At 43.5% G+C, this 21,664-nt stretch overlaps 1 long non-coding RNA gene across 1 annotated transcript in view; it reads left to right on the top strand.

Moving 5' to 3' along the window:
* The first annotated feature begins 289 nt into the window (after window positions 1–289).
* The window catches only part of LOC113888500, a 56,177-nt gene continuing 34,802 nt past the window's right edge, over window positions 290–21,664 (top strand). Inside the window, exon 1 of the long non-coding RNA XR_003509998.1 lies at window positions 290–509. This is a non-coding gene — a long non-coding RNA (uncharacterized LOC113888500). The remainder of the gene's footprint in view (window positions 510–21,664) is intronic.

Below are 21,664 nucleotides of genomic sequence, written 5' to 3' on the forward strand. Positions count from 1 at the left end.
GAGCCACTCTTGTTATGGGATGGTTTCCAGCTCCTTTGTCAAGTTCGTGACCATCCTCTGGAGATGTTTCCCTTTGTTAATGATCCTCTTGCAATGTGGGGCATAGATTGGAACAGGAGACTCTGGGAGAGAACAGCAGAGACTGAAGTGTGACAATTATATTCTGGGGTCTAGAAACCATACTTTAATTAATACAACCTAAAATGTGCTCCATTTTTAGCAGCTACATAATTTAGTTACATTATGCTATGGGTCAACTTGAACTGCTAGATCTTTTCTGAATGCCTGTTTTTATGTGACCTGCTGCCAAGCCATGCTTCCCTTATTCTGGCCTCACAAAATAGACTTTTAAATTTTTGAGAATATTTTTCTTTATCTTATAATTTTCACCTTATTACTTCTTTTAATTTTAGCCCTGTACTCCAGCCATTCTGAGCTCATTTTGAATCTCAGTTCTGTTCTTCAACAAATTTGATATCCCCGCCAGTTTTGGGTCATCTTCAGACGTGGTAAGTACGTTTTCTGTGTCATCTAAGTCCGGGATCCCCAGCCTCCGGGCCACAGACTGGTGCCTCCTGTCAGATCAGCAGCACCATTACATTAGAAATAAAGTGCACAATAAATGTTATGTGCGTGCTTCATCCTGAAACTATTCCGCCCCCCAACTCCCTAGTCCATGGAAGAATGGTCTTCTGGGAAATCAGTCCCTGGTGCCAAAAAGGTTGGGGATCACTGATCTAAGTTACTAGTAAAAGTGGAAAAGCCCTGTGGCCTTTCTCTGGTGACTTTTCTCCTGCTTGCTACCTATGTTTTGTGTAAAATTTTTGATCAATTGCCAGTCTATTTCACCTGTGTTATAACCTGGTTAATATATCGCTGTCTTGTCTTAAGTCATTTGTGGGAAAGTTGTAGGATATAATTTCAGATGCACTGCTGAACCTAAGATATGTTGTAGTTACAAAAGTCAGGATGGATGGAAGGTGATCCAAGAAGGTTTCTTTTGTTTTGTAAAATGGAAACTATTGTACTTTTTCCAATGATAAAAGTAATATAAGCATGTAAAGGTCAGCAGCATTCAAAAGTATATGAATTAGAAAGTCCTTCTGTAATTCTTTGTGATGACCAACTTCTGGATAACTGTGGTTCGTGGTTTTGTGTATTCATAAACACAGATCTGTGATATAAATCGAATCATGCTACAGAGAATGTTGTGTGACCTACTTTTTTACCTTATAAGCTTTTGGAAATGTCTTTCTTTGTCAGAATATATAGTTTCACTTCATCCTTTTGAACAACACAGTGTTCTTTTCTGCAGATGCATCCTAACTTAACTCATCAATCCCATATTGATGGAGCTTTACATCACTGGCGAATTTTTGCTGTTGTGTAAGCAGTGATGCATGATGAACTTTCTTTGCTGGCTTGAGATGTGGTGTTGGTTGCTGGGTTTTGCCTCCCCTGGATTCCCTGTCCGTCTGGGATCTTGTTTTCAATGTTATGAATGTCAAAGGCTGCTTCTACCGAAGACATAAACTAAAGAAGGGTCTGCCAACTCCTTGCTCATCATGTTTTGAGTTTGCAAATCTAAACCTTATCCTTCTTTGAAGGGTAGTTAAAGATGTTTGAACTCTCTGGGGCCTTAGGAGAACCAAGAACCAAGGTACCCCAAGACCAAGTCTGGAGTGATAGACAGGTTCTCCCCATCACATACCGCCAGCTCTGCCAAGTGAGGCCAGTTGCCAGGCCCTGTATAGTTTCTTTCCTTCTCATCTTCACACTTCTCTCTTCCATGGAGTCTTCCTCCCTATACACATGTACCTCCCAGACTAAGTTAGAAGCCACCTGCTCTGAACTTCCAGAACATGTTAAGAGTGTGGGCTTGAGAGTCAAACCTGTGTTTGAATATCACAGCTGTACCTTCCCAGTTCTGTTATCTTATATAAGTCACCTATCCTTTCAGGGCCTGATTATCCTCATCTGTAGAATGGAAATAAAACTATATAAGATATTTCAAAACACCTAACCCAATGCCTGGCTGATATAAAGCACTTAATAAATGTTAGCTGCTATTATAGCATCATGGGTGATCATATTACCTATTCCATAGATTTATGACTCTTACAGGAGAATGTATGTAAAACTTAACACAGTGCTTCACATACATTGAGTGTTAAATAAATGACAATTATTTATTGTATTTCTATCTCCCTTTGGATACTTAACCTCAATATATTTTGTGTGATTTCTGTTTGTGTTCATGTCTTGATCTCCTCCTCTAATGTATAAGCTCCCTTGTGAGCTGAGTTCTCTCTCTCCCATTCTCTCTTTCTTCTCCTCCCTAGCACCTAGCACCCTACCAACTAGAAAGCATAAAAGACCCAGTGCTGGGGATTAGTGGGGCTCTTTAAAATTTCGATGAATGAATGCTGCTATCACATCTTAAAATCTCTTTATCACTGTATTGTGTTCTTGTTAGTAACCATCTTTCCCATTAACTGATCAAGGGGGCCTTACTGATCAAGGGGGCCTTGTCCATAGGGCTGGACATGGCATACATATTCCAACCACTGAGCCACTGGTCACAGAGCTAGCAATCTATGGAATCATAGCTTTGGGAAGGTTTCCAGAAAACAGTGGCCTTGAGTCTGTGTTTATCTGAGCAGAATGTATTTGTATGTTGCTCTCAGGTTTCTGTCTAAATGGAAAGGGACATCAGGCACCAGCTTAGTTTAGGTCACCCTGAAGTTGTTTCTCTCCTTTCACTCATGCCCTCCACATAGCAACAAGAGCTATATTCAGTTCAGTTCAGTTCAGGTGCTCAGTCGTGTCCGATTTTTGCAACCCCATGAATCGCAGCACGCCAGGCTTCCCTGTCCATCACCAACTCCTGGAGTTCACTCAGACTCACGTCCATCGAGTCAGTGATGCCATCTAGCCATCTCATCCTCTGTCATCCCCTTCTCCTTCTGCCCCCAATCCCTCCCAGCATCAGAGTCTTTTCCAATGAGTCAACTCTTCACATGAGATGGCCAAAGTACTGGAGTTTCAGCTTTAGCATCAGTCCTTCCAAAGAAATCCCAGGGCTGATCTCCTTCAGAATGGACTGGTTGGATCTCCTTGCAGTCCAAGGGACTCTCAAGAGTCTTCTCCAACACCACAGTTCAAAAGCATCAATTCTTCGGCGCTCAGCCTTCTTCACAGTCCAAATTTCACATCCATACATGACCACTGGAAAAACCATAGCCTTGACTACACGGACCTTTGTTGGCAAAGTAATGGCTCTGCTTTTCAATATGCTATCTAGGTAGGTCATAACTTTCCTTCCAAGGAGTAAGCGTCTTTTAATTTCATGGCTGCAGTAACCATCTGCAGTGATTTTGGAGCCCCCAAAAATAAAGTCTGACACTGTTTCCACTGTTTCCCCATCTATTTCCCATGAAGCGATGGGACCAGATGCCATGGTCTTCATTTTCTGAATGTTGAGCTTTAAGCCAACTTTTTCACTCTCCACTTTCACCTTCATCAAGAGGCTTTTTAGTTCCTCTTCACTTTCTGCCATAAGGGTGGTGTCATCTACATATCTGAGGTTATTGATATTAGACAATAATAAACCATATCATCTTGGAAGAAAAGCTATGATGAACCTAGACAGCATATTTAAAAGCAAAGATATCACTTTGCCGACAAAGTTCCGTATACTCAAACTATGGTTTTGCCAGTAGTCATATATGGATGTGAGAGTTGGACCATAAAGAAGACTGAGCATCGAAGAATTGATACTTTTGAACTGTGGTGCTGGAGGATACTTTTGAGAGTCCATTGGATAGCCAGGAGATCAAACCAGTCAATTCTAAAGGAAATCAACCCTGCATATTCATTGGATAGACTGATGCTGAAGCTGAAGCTCCAATACTTTGGCCACCTGATATAAAGAACTGACTCACTTTCAGTTAGGTGTTTTGAAATATCTTATATAGTTTTATTTCCATTCTACAGATAAGGATAATCAGGCCCTGAAAAGATCGGTGACTTCTTTAAGATCACAGAACTGGGAGGGTACAGCTGTGATATTCAAACACAGGTTTGACTCTCAAGCCCACACTCTTAACAAGTTCTGGAAGTTCAGAGCAGGTGGCTTCTAACTTAGTCTGGGAGGTACATGTGTACAGGGAGGAAGACTCCATGGAAGAGGGAAAAGAGCCTGATGCTGGGAAAGATTGAGGGCAGGAGAAGCAGGGGGCTACAGAGGATGAGGTGATTGAATGGCATCATCAACTTAATAGACATGAGTTTGAGCAAACTCCAGGAGATAATGAAGGACAGGGAAGCCTGGCATGCTGCATTCTATCATGCTGGAAAGAGTTGGACATGACTGAGCGACTAAACAACAAGAAGGAGGGGGAGGAGAGGACTTGGAGACAATAAGTATAAACAGCTGCTTCAAGGTTTTAATATAAGGAGCACGGCAGCAGTGGGGCAGTAGTAGTATCTGGAGGTGGGGTTAGAGTTGAAGAGAAATAAATAATATGAATGATCTAGTCTCAGACCTCAGAATGTAAGTTCCTTGAGGGCAGGGATTTTGTCTCATGTGTCTGTGCCACCTCCCACAGTGCCTAGCACGGAGTTGGAATTCCATAACTGTTGTTGAGACATAGAGAGAGACTTGTGGTTGTTGAAGGGAGGGAATGAGGAAGGGACACATTAGGAGTTTGGAATTAGCAGATGTAAGCTCTAATATATAGGATGGGTCAACAACAAGGTCCTACTGTATAGCACAGGGAACTATATCCAATATCCTGTAATAAGCCATAATGAAAAAGAAGATGAAAAAGAACATACATATCTATATATAACTGAATCACTTTGCTGTACACCAGAAACTAACACAACATGGTAAATCAACTACATACTTCAATGACAATGAAAATTTTAAAATCTTGTTGATTAAGTGAATGATCAAATGTTTGAAAGAATTAATGGAACTAGGGACTTCTCTGGTGATCTGGTGACTAAGACTCTTTGCTCCCAAATGCAGGGATCCAGGTTTGATCCCTGGTCAGGGAACTAGATCCTGCATGCCTGAACTAAGATCCCACATGATGCAATTAAGACCCAATGCAGCCAAACAAATAGTAAACAGAAAAAATCAATGGAAGTAAATGTTAAAGCATTGAATAAGAAATAATAGCAGGATAAAGTGGCAGGTGAATTGCATAGAACCTTGGCTTGAGTCCCAGTCATTCCTGCCACACTCCTGGCACATCAAGCTTACCTAAGAGCCAGACAGCCTAGACATGGGTTGGCATGACACAACTCCCTTTGCTGAGAGGGCATGCTGTATCTCTGCAATCCTCTGCTCCACGAAGCAGACAGGCTTTGGGACTGTAAGAACTGGGTGCAGCCAGATGAGACAGCAAAGCTCAGGAGCGTGCCAGAAGAGAAACCCCTGTGCTTCATCACCATTCTCTGGGCATGGTCAATCTGTAGCACAGGGCACATTTGAGACATGGGTCGCAGTGCTATCCCAGTCTGCCCCTCCTGGCTGGAGGGTGATTCATAACCTCCTGTTGCTCATGCCAAGGAATAGCTAAACCAGAGTCCAAGGAGAAGCCGATGGCCAAGCAGCCACCAGAAACCTTGGACCTGGCTCCTCCCAGTTGCCACATTGCATAATCCTCACAGAGTAAGGTGATGGTCAGCGCACTGGGGCTTCCCCCAGGGTTCTTGTGACTCAGCCGTTGCTGGAAAGATGGCATGGCCCAGTATCGGACTAGCACACAGGAGGCACTTTTGAATGAATGGACCCTTTGGGACTCTGGGAACTAATACGAATGGTGAGGAAAGAGTGCTTCTTTATCCATGCCTTCCCTGTCATCTCACTCAGTGCCCAGACATAGTCCTGTGCAGCGATACAGCCACAGGCAAGAGCATGTCCTGGGCTGGGAAGAAAGGATGTAGTTAGTTGGCAGTACCCCCAGACAGACCTTTTCCATCTCCCCACCTGGCACCTGAAGAGTCCACTATCGTGTCAGGTCTTAGGAGTCCAAAGAGTTTATTTCAACCCACATTGACCTAACACTTAATCTGAATCACATCCTGTGTATTTTCTCAAAGTTGTTACTATAATAATAAAACAACAACAACAACTAATAATAATAATTGCAGCTGACACACATTGAACACCTACTATGGGCCAGCCACTGGACTAAGCACTTTATATATATTATCTGTTGTACTCCTTACGGCACACCTGTGAGGTAAATGCTATTTTTAAAAATTGAACTGTAAATTGATTTACAATGTTGTATTAGTTTCAAGTATAAGGTAAAGTTAATCAGTTATAGAGATATATAATATATAGTCACTCTTTTTTAGATTGTTTCCTCATATAGGTTATTACAGATTATTGAGTATAGTTCCCTGTGCTATACAGGAGGTCCTTATTGGTTGTTTAATTTATATACAACAGTGTGTACATGTCAATCCCATCCTCCTAATACTATTATTGTCTCTGTTACACAGAAAAAGTTCAATCTATGAAGGGAAAGAGTTGAAATTCAAGTCCAGGTCTGTCTCACGACAGAATCAGTTCTGCATGGTTCTCTACTATAGCATCAAAGTGCTCTTTCAAAAGTAAGTCAGATAAAATAATTCCTTGGCTTGATAGCCTCCAGTGGTTTCCCATCACATGTAGAACCAAAGCCGACTTTCTTCCTGGGCCATCAAGGCCTGGCAGAACCCAGGCTGTACCTTCCTCCCCAGCCTCTGCCTCCTTTCCCCACCCCTGTAAAAAACTGTGCTCCAGGAACCGCATCAGTAGCCAGGCTCTGTACCAGCAGCCGTGATCTGCTATGAGTATGTTTGGTAGGCTGGCTTGGGTGCCTACCCTTGCTCACAGTGTTACCTCCCTTGGAAAATACCTCCCATGGTTCAAACAACCATCCCAGAAGCCCTGTCAGTATAAGGTGGAAGCTGCCTGTGGTTGTCAGTATGACCACTGTTCCGTGGAGAGTTGCTGGGCTATCTTAGAACGCTTGTTCTCTCTTTCTCACTTGTGCTGGAAGATTCTAGAAGGTTGAGAGTATCCCAGATCCTCTCCAGTACCAAGAAGAGTATGATGCTAAGAGATAAATCTAAACAGCACTGGACTAGGAAAGATATGACCTATATCTTTCTCCAGCTTTCTCGCTCAGTAGCTTAGGAGGCCTAAGGTGAATCTTCACTTTTCTAAGCCTCAATTTCTTTCTTCTTCTTCTTCTTTTTTTTTCTGTTGTTTTTTTTATTTTTTGGCCATGCCATGCAGCTCGTGGGATTGTAGTTCCCTGACCAGGGATTGAACCCTGGGTCACAGCAATGAAAGCACTGAATTCTAACCACTGGACCCCAGGGAACTCCCTAATGCTCAATTTCTTTATTGGTCAATGAAAGTCATAATATCTGCTCTTGAGGGATTGCTCTGAATATCTAATAAGATGACTTATTGGATAGTGTTCTGGAAAGTTGAGTGCTTACTATGTTTCAGATATGGCTCTAAGCTTCTTGCTCCAAATACCCAACCTTAATTTAACCATGAGATAACATCAGACAGGGCTTCGCAGGTGGCGCTGTGCTGTGTTGTGCTTAGTCTCTTCGTCGTGTCTGACTCTTTGCGACCCCATGGACTGTAACCCACCAGGCTCCTTTGTCCACAGGGATTTTCCAGGCAAGAATACTGGAGTGGGTCAGGTGGTGCTAGTGGTAAACAACTTGCCTGTCAATGCAAGAGACGCAAGAGACACGGATTTGATCCCTGGGTTGGGAAGATCCCCTGGAGTAGGAAAAGGCAACCCACTCCAGTATTGTTGCCTGAAAAACACCATAGACCAGAGCCTGGAGGGCTACAGTTCATGGGGTCACAAAACATTGGACTCGACTGAAGCAGCTGAACACATTAAGCTGCTCACCTGTATTACCTCCATCATTCCCCAGAAAAACACTACTGTATTACTAGTAATCGTATGTCCACTTTGCAGATGAGGAAAATGAGGCACAGAGAGGTTAAGAGGTTTGTTCATCATTACCTAGCTAGTAAGTGTCAGAGCCAAATTGAGAATCCACCAATCTGACTTCAGAACCTGTGGCCTGAGCCATTTACTTTCACATGAAAGGTAAAGTGTTTTGTTTGGGTGAATGTTTTATCTGTTCTGGTGGCTCCAATGGAATACTGTAGACTGAGTGGCTTATAAACAACAGAAATTTATTTTTTGTAGTATAAAGTTCAAGGTACCAGCAAATTTAGTGAGGCCACTCCTTGGTTGTGGATGACCATCTTCTCGCTATAATCTCACGTGGCAGAGGGAGATGAAGGAGCTCTGTGGGCCTTTTCTTATAAGGGCACTGTCCCATTTATCAGGTTTCCATCCTCATTGCCTGATCACCTCCCAAAGGCCCACATTCAAATACCACCACATTGGGGATTAAATTTCAACATACCGATTTTGAGGGGATACAAACCTTCAGTCTATAGTAGGTGGGAGGTTATTATTATTTTTTTAAAGTAGCAATACTTTTTCTATCATTTTCTCTAAGTGTTATAGCATTTTTCCTCTCACTGGGCCCTATGCTACTTGGGTTCCTTCACCTGTTGTTGTTTAACTTTGTGGTAGGGAACCCTCTCCCTACCCAGTTTGCTTACTTCCTTCTTCCTCAAAGGTATAAGAGGTTCCCAACGAATGTGATGTTCCAAGAACATAATCTTCCCATGGTCAGAAAGGAGTGCAAGTGCCTGGGGTCTGATTCCTTTGTGTCTTCACGAGTACTGAGCACCTCCCATATGTCAGGGCCTGATCTGGTCAACTGGGGCTACGGCAAGGAACAATCAAAAAACTCCACCCTGCACAACTTCACTTCAGTGGTATTCTTGCTTCAAATACCCAACCTTAATTTAACCATGAAATAACATCAGACAGGGCTTCCCAGGTGACTCCATGGTAAAGAATCCACCTTCTAGTGCAGGGGGTGTAAGATATGCAGGTTGGATCCCTGGGTTGGAAAGATCCCCTGGAGGAGGGCATGGCAACCCACTCCAGTGTTCTTGCCTGGAGAACCCCCATGGACAGAGGATCCTGGAGGCCTATGGTCCATAGGGTCACAAAATTTTGGCAACCCCATGGACTGTAGCCTGCCAGCCTCCACTGTCCATGGGGGTTCTCCAGGCAAGAACACTGGAGTGGGTTGCCATGCCCTCCTCCAGGGGATCTTCCCAACCCAGGGATTGAACCCAGGTCTCCCGTGTTGCAGACAGATTGTTTACCATCTGAGCCACCAGGGAAGCCCATGAATACTGGAGTGGATAGCCTATCCCATTTCCTGGGGACTGTCTATACCCAGGAATCGAACTGGGGTCTCCTGCAGTACAGGTGGATTTTTTACCAGCTGAGCTACCGGGGAAGCCCACGATCCTGAGACATGACAATAAATACAATATGAGATCCTGAATTGGATCTTGGGATTAAAAAAAAGACATTAGTGGGAAAACTGGGGAAATTTGAATAAGGTCTATAGATTAGTTAACAGTGTTGTATCAATATTAATTTCCTGGTTTCGATACTATTACCATTATTATGTAAGGAGTTTAATGTGAGCGGAAGCTGGGTGAATGGTGTACAGCAACTCTGTGCTATGTTTCCTATTGTCCTGTAAAGTCAAACATTATTTTAGGCAGTTTGAAAGCAGGCTGGCAGGCACAGAAATGATAAATGACAAAGGATATGGGAAGGACATTGACAGTACCTGCTGTACCTCCCGAGTCTGTGTCCTCATCTGTGAACTAGACCCAATAATAATGTATCTCAAGGAATTTGTATGGGAACCTACTTTTGAAGTATTATAAAAATGCAAGCTATGAGTATTCACTTTTGTGATAGAAGCTCCTAAAGAAATAAAAATATCAATACTCCATCCCCTCGAAACACTGTTTTTTAACAAAATTATTTCAAAATAAAAAGTTAAATATATCCTTGCCTTTCTGAGTCTTGCCTTTTGGTAGAGTGAATGTGGAGGAGGGGATAACTAAAGCAATTGGGAAATTAGTATTTTTTGGGGGGGTTGAGAAATATTATTTTATTCATTAATCATCTAAAATTAATCATTGTTTTAAAATATTTATGACCTTACAATGAAATGAAATATGCTTAGCCTGAAGTCTCTGGACAACACTGGCCAGGCAAGGTCCCCTGTGTTCAAACTCTTTGGCCTAAAAGGACTCCAGTTAGAATTGTCTTGTCTTTTCCTCTCTCCCTACATATGCCTTCTTGGCTGATTTGTATTATCAGGTAGAAATTGGACTCTGAAGGCTTTGACAGGGTAAGGAGAAAAAAGCAAGGGATGTGAGGTAAAGTAAACATGTTGTTTATTTTGCTTTTCTTTCTTGGAGGGACCACTTCTCTCCAAATCCATTGGCCTGGTAAAGCTGTGAGTACTATCCTGACCTCTGGCATCCCAACACAGAAGTAGACAGTACCTCTCATCTGGACAGCCAGAGCCCTTCACCAGATAGGGAAATTAGCATTTTAGAAGGAAACAAATACTATGGATAAAGCAAGAAATGCAGATAGGGAGCAAGAGAGGGTCAGTTTTAAAACATGTTGGTTATGTCAGGCTTCCCTGAGAAGGTGACATTTGAATGAAGACTTTAAAGAAGAGAGAGAACAAGAGCCCCACAAAGTCAGCCACAGTGAATAGCAAGGGCAAAGGTCCTGAGGCCAGACCCGTTTAAGGAACAGCCGGAAGCCTAGTGTGACTAGAATAGAGCTGCACAAAGTAAGGTTGCCTCTTGCTGGGATCTTAGACAATGGACAGAGCGTGGCCACCAGGGAAGGCTCAGGGAAGTCAAACAATAGGCACCAAATAGGGGACCCGCCAGGCTTCCCAGGTGGCACTAGTGGCAAAGAACCTGCCTGCCACTGCAGGAGACATAAGAGATGTGGATTTGACCCCTGGATCAGGAAGATCCCCTGGAGGAGGGTTTGGCGACCCACTCCAGTATTCTTGCCTAGAGAATCCCATGGACCGAGGAGCCTGAAGGGCTACAGTCCAGGGGGTTGCAAAGAGTCAGACACGACTAAAGCAACTTAGCATGCACACAGAGGACCTGCCATTGACCTCTGTTTCCAGCTGAGTCAGTGATGACAGAAGCATGAAGGGAAGGAAAAGAGCAGGGAAGTGAAATCACTGAAATCTAGAATCCTTATCCAATTTCTGGTGAGGAAACAAATCATTATTAAGCACCATAATGAGTTTCTGAATCTCCTGTGCTTGATTCCTCACCAATCAGTGAACTCTAATTAATGCTGAGTGTGGTGGTAACACCACAGCCAGAGCCATCTTCATGATTTTGCCTTAATAAGTGTCATTGGCAGCATAGAAGGGTGGTCTGATTTTTCTTGTCCTAATAAGTGGAACTGAAAAAGTCCAGAGCATTATTCTGGTTTCATTTATATGTAGTATCAGAAGTCCCCGAGTCATCCAATTAGCATCATTTGGATATTTGGGGCCTAGTAGTGCATGCAGAACGGAGAAGGCGATGGCACCCCACTCCAGTACTCTTGACTGGAAAATCCCATGGACGGAGGAGACTGGTAGGCTGCAGTCCATGGGGTCCAGAAGAGTCGGACACAATTGAGCGACTTCACTTTCACTTTCATGCACTGGAGAAGGAAATGGCAACCCACTCCACTGTTCTTGCCTGGAGAATCCCAGGGACGGGGAAGCCTGGTGGGCTGCTGTCTATGGAGTCACACAGTCAGACATGACTGAAGTGACTTAGCAGCAGCAGCAGCAGCAGCAAGGCATGCAGTAAACAGAGCGCGAGCAATCATGCCACATGGGAAGCAGCCTCTAGGCCTGATGTGTACCTGAGAAAAACGGGCTGAGTACCAGATAGGGTCCCTGGAGCCTCCCCAGCTGGCAGCCATGGCCCAGGATGCTCTCTCGCCCATGCAGGAGCAGAAATCCACATAGGGAAAAGCAGCCTACTGATGGGAGGCTTGTAGACAGCAGTGTTTTCAGAACATCTCAGCTCATCCTGAGATCCACACCAATGTGGTGGCCTTGTTCTTACAGTGTGATAAAGATGGAATGAGAGGATTTAGTGGATAGTGTTCTCAAAAATGTGAAATATCCATTTCTGTAAGGTATTGCTATGCACGCATGCTAAGTTACTTCAGTCGGGTTTGACTCTTTGCAGTCCTATGGATGGTAGCCCGCCAGGCTCCTCTGTCCATGAGATTTTCCAGGCAAGAATACTGGAGTGGGTTGCCATTCCCTTCTCCAGAGGATCTTCTCAACCCACAGATTGAATCCTGTGGGGTCGAATTCCAGCCTCTTACATGTCCTGCATCGGCAGGCAGGTTCGCTACCACTAGAACCGCCTGGGAAGCCCTAGTGTCACTACATATGTATTACCATTATTGTTATTATGCACCATGGGAGGAATTAAGAAAGTAGGACACCTACAACCATAGTGTTTTCAGCATTCCTGCGTCTCTAATGTTATAGAGGAGGCCATTATCCTCTTTTTGAGAAACAACAGCTACCATGTTAAGCACTTACTATGTGCCAGGAGTAAAGGCTTGCATACATGATCTCATTTAGTCCTCACAGCAATCCCATGAAGTAGGTACTGCTTCTCCATTTTAAAATCGGGTATGTGAGGCTCAGAGATGTTAACTAACTTGCCCAAGGTAACACAATAAGTCATTAGCATCAGAGTTTACCAGCAGGAGACTAGCTCTAGGATTCTGTATCCTTATCTCAGTGCTAAAAGGCGTTTGAAATAGCACATGCAAGACACACATACCCCCAAGTGGTAGATGTGGATCTCTAAGAGGAAGACAACAGTTTCACCCTTTGGGCTCCATACAGGGCTGGCTGTAGAAGAAGACCCCCAAGCAAGTGGACCACTCCAGCTGGGAGTGATTGTGGAGAGAAGTGGGCACTTGGATGCTTGGGGGTGGGGTGCTGTGGGGGTATCTGGCTTCCCAATTGGGAAGACTAGGCTCAGGACAAGAGTGACAGACCAACTCTGAATTGCAGAAACACCCAGAGTAGCAGTCACCAACTTCATCGCATCCTTGTGCCTGTGAGGCAGCTACAGGCACAGAGAGGTGCTGAGGCTTGCCTAAGGTCACACAGCTCGCAAGAGGGCGGGTGCAGTGTAGAACCCTGGTCTTCAGGCTCCAGTTCGGTGCTCTTGCTGCCACTCCACTCCCACTGGCCCCTCAGGTTCAGTGCACAGCAGTCAGAGGGAAGCCACGTCTTTGTGAGTGAAGCTATTGTCTGGATGGTGGTTCTCAGTATTGCCCAGAGACCTGCAGAAGTGGCAGTCTTCAAGTCCCACCCAGGACTGACTGGGGACTGAGATCCAGCAAAATGGGACTTTGCAAGCCCTCTAGGAGACCCTGATACACACTCAAGTGTGAAAACCACCGGCCCAGACAGAAAGGCACAGTGCCGAGTGCTGCAGCCATAGACGTGCATTCGGATCTTCAACTCGCACAGCACAAAGAAGGGTCGTCTTCCTAGAGAAGGACAGTGAAAAGGAACACAGCTCTCAAGCCACACCTGCAGAGCAAGGTCACCTTCCAACACATGTGGCGGTTAGACATGCACAGACGGGGAGGAGGAGTGCAGCCAGTACTTGCTCATCCACAGGTGCATCAGACAGTGTAGTTTTGCCAACTCAGCAACTCCCCAGAGATGTGCCAGTTCCACTGCTTGTTGCCCAGGAGGTGCATCCCTGCCCTCTGGGAAACTGCCATGCAGGATCATAGAACCTCTGATCTGGGAGGGATCTTAGAGAGTACCTACCTCATTGCCCACCCCTACTGCATCACTGGTGATGCCCCTGACTTTCCTTCTCCAGAGGAACCTGGCAGGCTACAGTCCATGGGGGTGGCAAAGAGTCAGACAGGACTTAGCACTGAGCACAATCATTTTTAGGACAGTGGTAGGCCACACAAAACATGAGTGGCTCCTAGTTTGTGGCCTCTGGTTTAATATCTTTCTTTCCCACTTGGCTGTCTGCTCCACAGGGGCACATGCCCCTGGTTCTGCTCTGCTCACCACAGTGTCTGGATTCAACAAATGGAAAAATAAAAATAGAAAATGGACCCACCCTCCCAGTAGAACACCAGGTTCAGAAAGAATACACTGGCATGGGGATGGCACTCTGTCACTCGCCTCTTTTTCAATTGCCCACTGGAAATGGCCCCATGTCCCTTTAAGCCCTACTCCCGGTTGACCCCTGCAGGCCTCCTTACCCTCTGCCCTGAAGTCATACCCTGGCCACATGGGTTCTGGTGGGGGTGGGGCCCTCTGTGACGTCACCAAGGGCCCAGCCCTGCCTGGTGCTCAGTCTCCAGGTGCCAGCGCAGACCAGCGCACCAGGAGCCACTTGGTCTCAGCTCACGATGCGCTCTGTAATATGGTTATTTTTTTGGCCTACGTTTATCTCATTTGTCTTTGCCTATGTGTTTTATGTTCTGAGAGATGAAGCCGAAGAACTGCCGAGGATGGTGCCCAGTGGAAGGCACTTCCGCGTTCGGCAGAATCAACCAGAGTATGCCCCAGGCTGGTTTGGGAGCAAGTGGCACTGGCTGTTAATCTTCCTCATGTTTTTGGTGATCCTGAAGTTTCCTGGAGGCGATGACAAAAGTAATGCGGGCACTCCTCCTGGCCGTCAGGGCTGTTCATCTGGCTCTCCAGGAAGAAAGAAGATAAGGCCTTCCCCCTACAAAGAGTCTATGTGCGGTGCCTTAACCCAGTCCGAGACGTCACTGATGAACCTTATGTCCAGGGTGAAGAATATGAAACTCACTGTGGCAACCGGTGATCAATGCCAATGTCCCAATATCGAGGTTCCTGGTGACGCACGGAATAATGTTACAATACTTGAGGTATGGGACACCGGAGACCCGGATGAAGTGGATTTTCACATCAAAGAAGAAAAGGAGTAGTTGAGTGTTGACAAAGTGTATCCAAACTAATAAAAGTATTTTGCAGCAAAAGGAAAAATGCCTCTGATATTTTTTATTCATGCTACAATTTTACCTTTTCCAGAATGTGGTATAATTGGTATCATGCAGTGTTTTCCAGACTGAGAGACCTGCGTTCGATCCCTGGCTTGGGAAGATCCCCTGGAGAAGGGAAAGGCTACCCACTCCAGTATTCTGGCCTGGAGAATTCCATGGACTGTACAGTCTATGGAGTCACAAAGAGTCGGACACGACTGAGTGACTTTCACTTTCACAGTGTATACCCTTTCCCAGAGTAGCTTATTATACTTTATAACATTCATTAAGGTATCATCCATTTATTTTTGTGATTTGATAGCCCATTTTTTTTATTCTTGAATAATATTATGTTATATTGATGTTCTGTAGTTAGTTTAAACATTCTGCTAGTAAAGGACATTTTGGTTGCCTCCAATTTGTGTGTGTGTGTGTGTGAGAGAGAGAGAGAGGGAATGAGTTAAGCTTTATAAAATTCATGTCCATGTTTCTGTGTGGGCATTAGCTTTCAAATCATTTGGTGAACTATCTAGGAGCAAAATAGCTAGATCATAGAGTATGACAATGTTTAGCTATGTTAGACATTGCTTCCAAAGTAACTGTACCATTTTGCATTCCCACTAACAACAAATGAGAGTTCCTGTTGTTTCACATCTTTGCCAGTAACTGTTTTGTCAGATTTTTGTATTTGGCCATTCCAAAGGGACTAGATCTGATAGATAGAATGCCTGATGAACTATGGACTGAGGTTCGTGACACTGTACAGGAGACAGGGATCAAGACCATCCCCATGGAAAAGAAATGCAAAAAAGCAAAATGGCTGTCTGGGGAGGCCTCACAAATAGCTGTGAAAAGAAGAGAAGCGACAAGCAAAGGAGAAAAGGAAAGATATAAACATCTGAATGCAGAGTTCCAAAGAATAGCAAGGAGAAATAAGAAAGCCTTCCTCAGAGATCAATGCAAAGAAATAGAGGAAAATAACAGAATGGGAAAGACTAGAGATCTCTTCAAGAAAATCAGAGATACCAAGGGAACATTTCATGCGAAGATGGGCTTGATAAAGGACAGAAATGGTAGGGACCTAACAGAAGCAGAAGATATTAAGACGAGGTGGCAAGAATACACAGAAGAACTGTGCAAAAAAGATCTTCACGACACAGATAATCTCGATGGTGTGATCACTCACCTAGAGCCAGACATCCTGGAATGTGAAGTCAAGTGGGCCTTAGAAAGCATCACTATGAACAAAGCTAGTGGAGGTGATGGAATTCCAGTTGAGCTATTTCAAATCCTGAAAGATGATGCTGTGTAAGTGTTGCACTCAATATGCCAGCAAATTTGGAAAACTCAGCAGTGGCCACAGGACTGGAAAAGGTCAGTTTTCATTCCAATCCCAAAGAAAGGCAATGCCAAAGAATGCTCAGACTACCACACAAGTGCACTCATCTCACACGCTAGTAAAGTAATGCTGAAAATTCTCCAAGTCAGGCTTCAGCAGTACATGAGCCATGAATTTCCAGATGTTCAAGCTCGTTTTAGAAAAGGCAGAGGATCCAGAGATCAAATTGCCAACATCTGCTGGATCATAGAAAAAGGAAGAGAGTTCCAGGAAAACATCTATTTCTGCTTTATTAACTATGCCAAAGCCTTTGACTGTGTGGATCACAATAAACTGTGGAAAATTCTGAAAGAGATGGGAATACCAGACCACATGACCTCCCTCTTGAGAAACCTGTATGCAGATCAGGAAGCAACAGTTAGAACTGGACATGGAACAACAGACAGGATCCAAATAAGAAAAGGAGTACATCAAGGCTGTATATTGTCACCCTGCTTATTTAACTTATATGCAGAGTACATCATGAGAAACGCTGGACTGGAAGAAGCACAAGCTGGAATCAAAATTACCGGGAGAAATATCAATAACCTCAGGTATGCAGATGACACCAACCTTATGGCAGAATGTGAAGAGGAACTAAAAAGCCTCTTGATGAAAGTGAAAGAGGAGAGTGGAAAAGTTGGCTTAATGAGGTGGATGAAACTGGAGCCTATTATACAGAGTGAAGTAAGCCAGAAAGAAAAATACCAATACAGTATACTAACGCATATATATGGAATTTAGAAAGATGGTAACAATAACCCTGTGTACGAGACAGCAAAAGAGACACTGATGTATAGAACAGTCTTATGGACTCTGTTGGAGAGGGAGAGGGTGGGAAGATTTGGGAGAATGGCAGTGAAACCTGTATAATATCATGTATGAAACGAGTTGCCAGTCCAGGTTCGATGCACTATACTGGATGCTTGGGGCTGGTGCACTGGGACGACCCAGAGGGATGGTATGGGGAGGGAGGAGGGAGGAGGGAGGAGGGTTCAGGATGGGGAACACATGTATACCTGTGGTGGATTCATTTCGATATTTGGCAAAACTAATACAATTTTGTAAAGTTTAAAAATAAAATAAAATTCAAAAAAATTTTCAAAAAAAAAAAAAAAAGCTCAACATTCAGAAAACTAAGATCATGGCATCTGGTCCCATCACTTCATGGGAAATAGATGGGGAAACAGTGGAACAGTGTCAAACTTTATTTTTGGGGGCCCAAAATCTCTGCAGATGGTGACTGCAGCCATGAAATTAAAAGATGCTTACTCCTTGGAAGAAAAGTTATGACCAATCTAGATAGCATATTCAAAAGCAGAAACATTACTTTGCCAACAAAGGTCCGTGTAGTCAAGGCTATGGTTTTTTCCAGTGGTCATGTATGGATGTGAGAGTTGGACTGTGAAGAAAGCTGAGTGCCGAAGAATTGATGCTTTTGAACTGTGGTGTTGGAGAAGACTCTTGAGAGTCCCTTGGACTGCAAGGAGATCCAACCAGTCCATTCTAAAGGAGATCAGCCCTGGGATTTCTTTGGAAGGACTGATGCTAAAGCTGAAACTCCAGTACTTTGGCCACCTCATGCGAAGTGTTGACTCATTGGAAAAGACTCTGATGCTGGGAGGGATTGGGGGCAGGAGGAGAAGGGGATGACAGAGGATGAGATGGCTGGATGGCATCACTGACTCGATGGACGTGAGTCTCAGTGAACTCCGGGAGTTGGTGTTGAACAGGGAGGCCTGGCGTGCTGCGATTCATGGGGTCGCAAAGAGTCGGACACGACTGAGCGACTGACCTGATCTGATAAAATTAAAAATTTTTAAAAAGAAAATAAACTTTCATAGAAGACAAAGATAGCAATATAAACTAAAAAACATTGAGAATGAGGCAAAATATTATTGTACTTCACGGTATACTAGCTTTATCAATATAAATATAGTCATTATTTGAAATGGAAGGAAATTAACTCAGCATTGCTCTTTCACATAAAGGCATATAAATGCATATTCAGATATAGATACAAACAATAATGGCATTTTTATCAACCATTCATCTCCTTGTATGTTGTCCATTATAATAGAATCTGTTTGTTGTCTCTCTTAATATAGTGGTATCCTCTTTCATATATCAGATGTTTGTTAAGCACCTACTATGTGTCAGAGTGTTTCAGGCACTGGAGATACAGTGGTAAAAAAATTCCTTGTCCTCATGGAATTTATATTTTATTCTCAATTTAGGTAGAGATAAGCAAAGAAGCCAAATATATCATGTAATCACTAAGGACTATGGAGATAAAACAGGCAGAGGGAAAAAGAACTCAGTTAACTAAACATACATGGAATTAGAAAGAACACTAACTTGTTCTATATTTTTCATTTTTGTCACTAATATAAGAAATCTAAGACTCTGTGGAACTGACATTGAGAAAATCATGCCCAGAATTATATCTTATTAGTCAATGCAGTGTTTAAAGTGGACATGGTGAGTTTTTAGCCACATCTTCAAAATATACATTCTTCATGTATTTTACAGGCAATCTTCTTTTTTAAAGTTGAAATACAGTCCATGGGGTCGGAAAGAGTTGGACATGACTGAGGGACTAAGCACAGCACATAGTTGATTTACAATGTTGTTTTTTTAACTGTTTATATGCAATCTTAACCCTGTTATTGATGACGGATTTCTTTTGCCCTGATGGCTATCTCTTTGTAGAATCTTAATAAGTTTGAGATTAGAAACAAAGACTTTCCTGCAATGCATGTGGTCTTAGTTCTTTTACACATTTCTTATTGGATGTTTTAAGTTATAAAAAAAAATAGCACATTAATTTTTTGAAAATGACAACATATCTTATTCAGGAATAACTCTGGAACTTCATGAAAGAAGCTTATTTTCCCACTGTTAATTTTGCATGCCAAAATGCTCATATCATTAGTCATTTCTCTCAAATATATCCTTGCAATTTTTAACTGAACTGAGCCTATGAATTTAGTAATTTTCTAGTAGCAAATAAGATCCTACGGGAATGAGACACCAAGAAAAAGGTGGGGTTGGAGATAGTTTTGAGTATAGGTATAGGCCTAGGATTCAGGATGTTCCATTGTATTTCAAAAATATGTGGGAGATACCAGTTTTGGAAGGACAAGCCTTGTGCACTTTTAAAGTTTGTTTAGTGTTGGCTCGTTTCTGGCTATGCAGTGAAAGTAAAAGTATTAGTCACTCAGTCATGGCCAACTCTTTGGGACCCCATGGACTATAGCCCACCAGGCTCCTCTGTCAATGGAATTCTCCAGGCAAGGATACTGGCTGGGTTTACCATTTACTTCTCCAGGGGATACATACAATGTATATATTTAATATACATATTAAGTAACCAGAAAATGAAAATTCATGGTTGGAGAGAATATTAACCAAGTTTTAATAGTTCTAATGTGAAAGACAATGCCTTTGCTAGCTTGCATTAAGCGATGTGAAATATACTCTATGAAAACATTTCCCAAAGCTGGCCTTTTGTTACAAAAATTTGAGATATGTGCAATTCACACATCTTTGATCAATTTAAGCACATTCTGTCTTACTGGCAGGGACCAAAATCTGTAATCAGACAAGGAGTCCTCTGATGGGGGAGATGATAGAAATGGCAGTGACAGTGCACACGGGGTCCTAATTGAGGAATTTTCTAACGGTTATCTAGTAATACGGGGTGCCCTCCATTTGGACTCTGGCAGTAAGTTGAGTATTCTTTGGTTCCCAATCAGTGAAGTGAAAAATCATCCAGTTGTGTTTGACTCTTTGAGACTCCATGGACTATACAGTCCATGGAATTCTCCAGGCCAGAATACTAGAGTGGGTAGCCATTCTCCAGGGAATCTTCCCAACCCAGGGATCAAACTCAGGTCTCCCTCATTGCAGGCGGATTCTTTACCAGCTGAGCCACCAGGGAATCCCAGTCAGGATGAGCACAGTTCAAAATGTTCTCAAGTCCTGGGCCAGGGGGAATGATCTCATTTGGGACATTATTAAGTTCCTGTGAAGAGGAAAGACATTAACCACTCACAAATATTTTGTCATTGACTAAACTGCAAAGATGTATCTGTTAAAGCCATCCATCTGAGTAGACTAGTTCTCTCGAATAGTAAAGAATGTCAATACATCCTAAAAGCGAGTCGATATGTCAGGCATTGACAAAGCTGCTTTGAAGCCAAATGATCTGCTTTGTGCATTCACCTTTCTTCCAAAATATATTCACCAACACATGCAAATCTGGACTCGGCCTCCTCTGATGGAGCCTTTTCAAAGTAAACTGAGTTTCTTTGGCTGCAGTGACACAGATGTTTGGGTGGGAGGAGGGGTGGAGGTGATGGTGGCCATGCTATTTCAAGGCTGGGGAAATGGGTGACCCAGCTAACTAAATGACATGAACTCCCTCACAGACATGCCAGGCTTCCCCTTCATCTGCTCATGGCTGGAAACAGAAGAGCTCCATTGAATCAATTAAAGCCACAAGTTAGATTGACCCAAATTCTTTCAGGAAATGCAAAAGCCTGCTGGCTCCTGGGATTAGCTGGAGTTTCCCAATTGCTCCCCATCTGTACATCACCTTTGGGTCCACTCTAGCTGTGGATGGCTACATCTGCTCACCTCAGTGGCTTGTTTTCCAAACCAAGGTAATTTGAGAACCGCCTAGTTCTAATCAAGCTTCTTTGAACTCTGGAGAAACTTTGTGGCCAGCCCAAAGAGAAATTTGGCCTTCTTCTGAATTGATTTGCTGCATCTCTGGCATTCTTTTCCACCACCTGCCCTTGCTCTTCTGTAATTCCAGGTGTTGTAGCCAACTTGTTAGACGCAGCTTCGTGGAGAACACAGCCCAGAGCAGGTACCATTCAAGGCTTCATTTCTTATAAAGAAAGAAGGATGGGGCCAAGTGGCTGTAGGGGAAATAGCAGCATGGAAAAATAACTGTTTTTTTCCCATCAGGGTAGTGGCATCAGAAGAAGTGAAGAAAGGTCCAAGAACCTTATAGGCAATGACTGATGGCAGAACTCAGATTAAAGGAGACATGGGGCTTAGACAAATTATACTCAGGGCTCACTCTTTCAGCAATGGTTCCTACCCCTGTGATCTCTAGGGACCACAGAAAAAGCCTATGGCACACAGGTTCTTAAACCTGGCTGCACATTAGAATCTCCTGGAAAGCCTAAAACTGTATAGCACAGGGAGCTCAGCTCAGTGCTGT

This window comes from Bos indicus x Bos taurus, unplaced genomic scaffold (genome assembly GCF_003369695.1).
Source record: "Bos indicus x Bos taurus breed Angus x Brahman F1 hybrid unplaced genomic scaffold, Bos_hybrid_MaternalHap_v2.0 SuperScaffold_100301, whole genome shotgun sequence".
Lineage (NCBI taxonomy): Eukaryota > Metazoa > Chordata > Mammalia > Artiodactyla > Bovidae > Bos > Bos indicus x Bos taurus.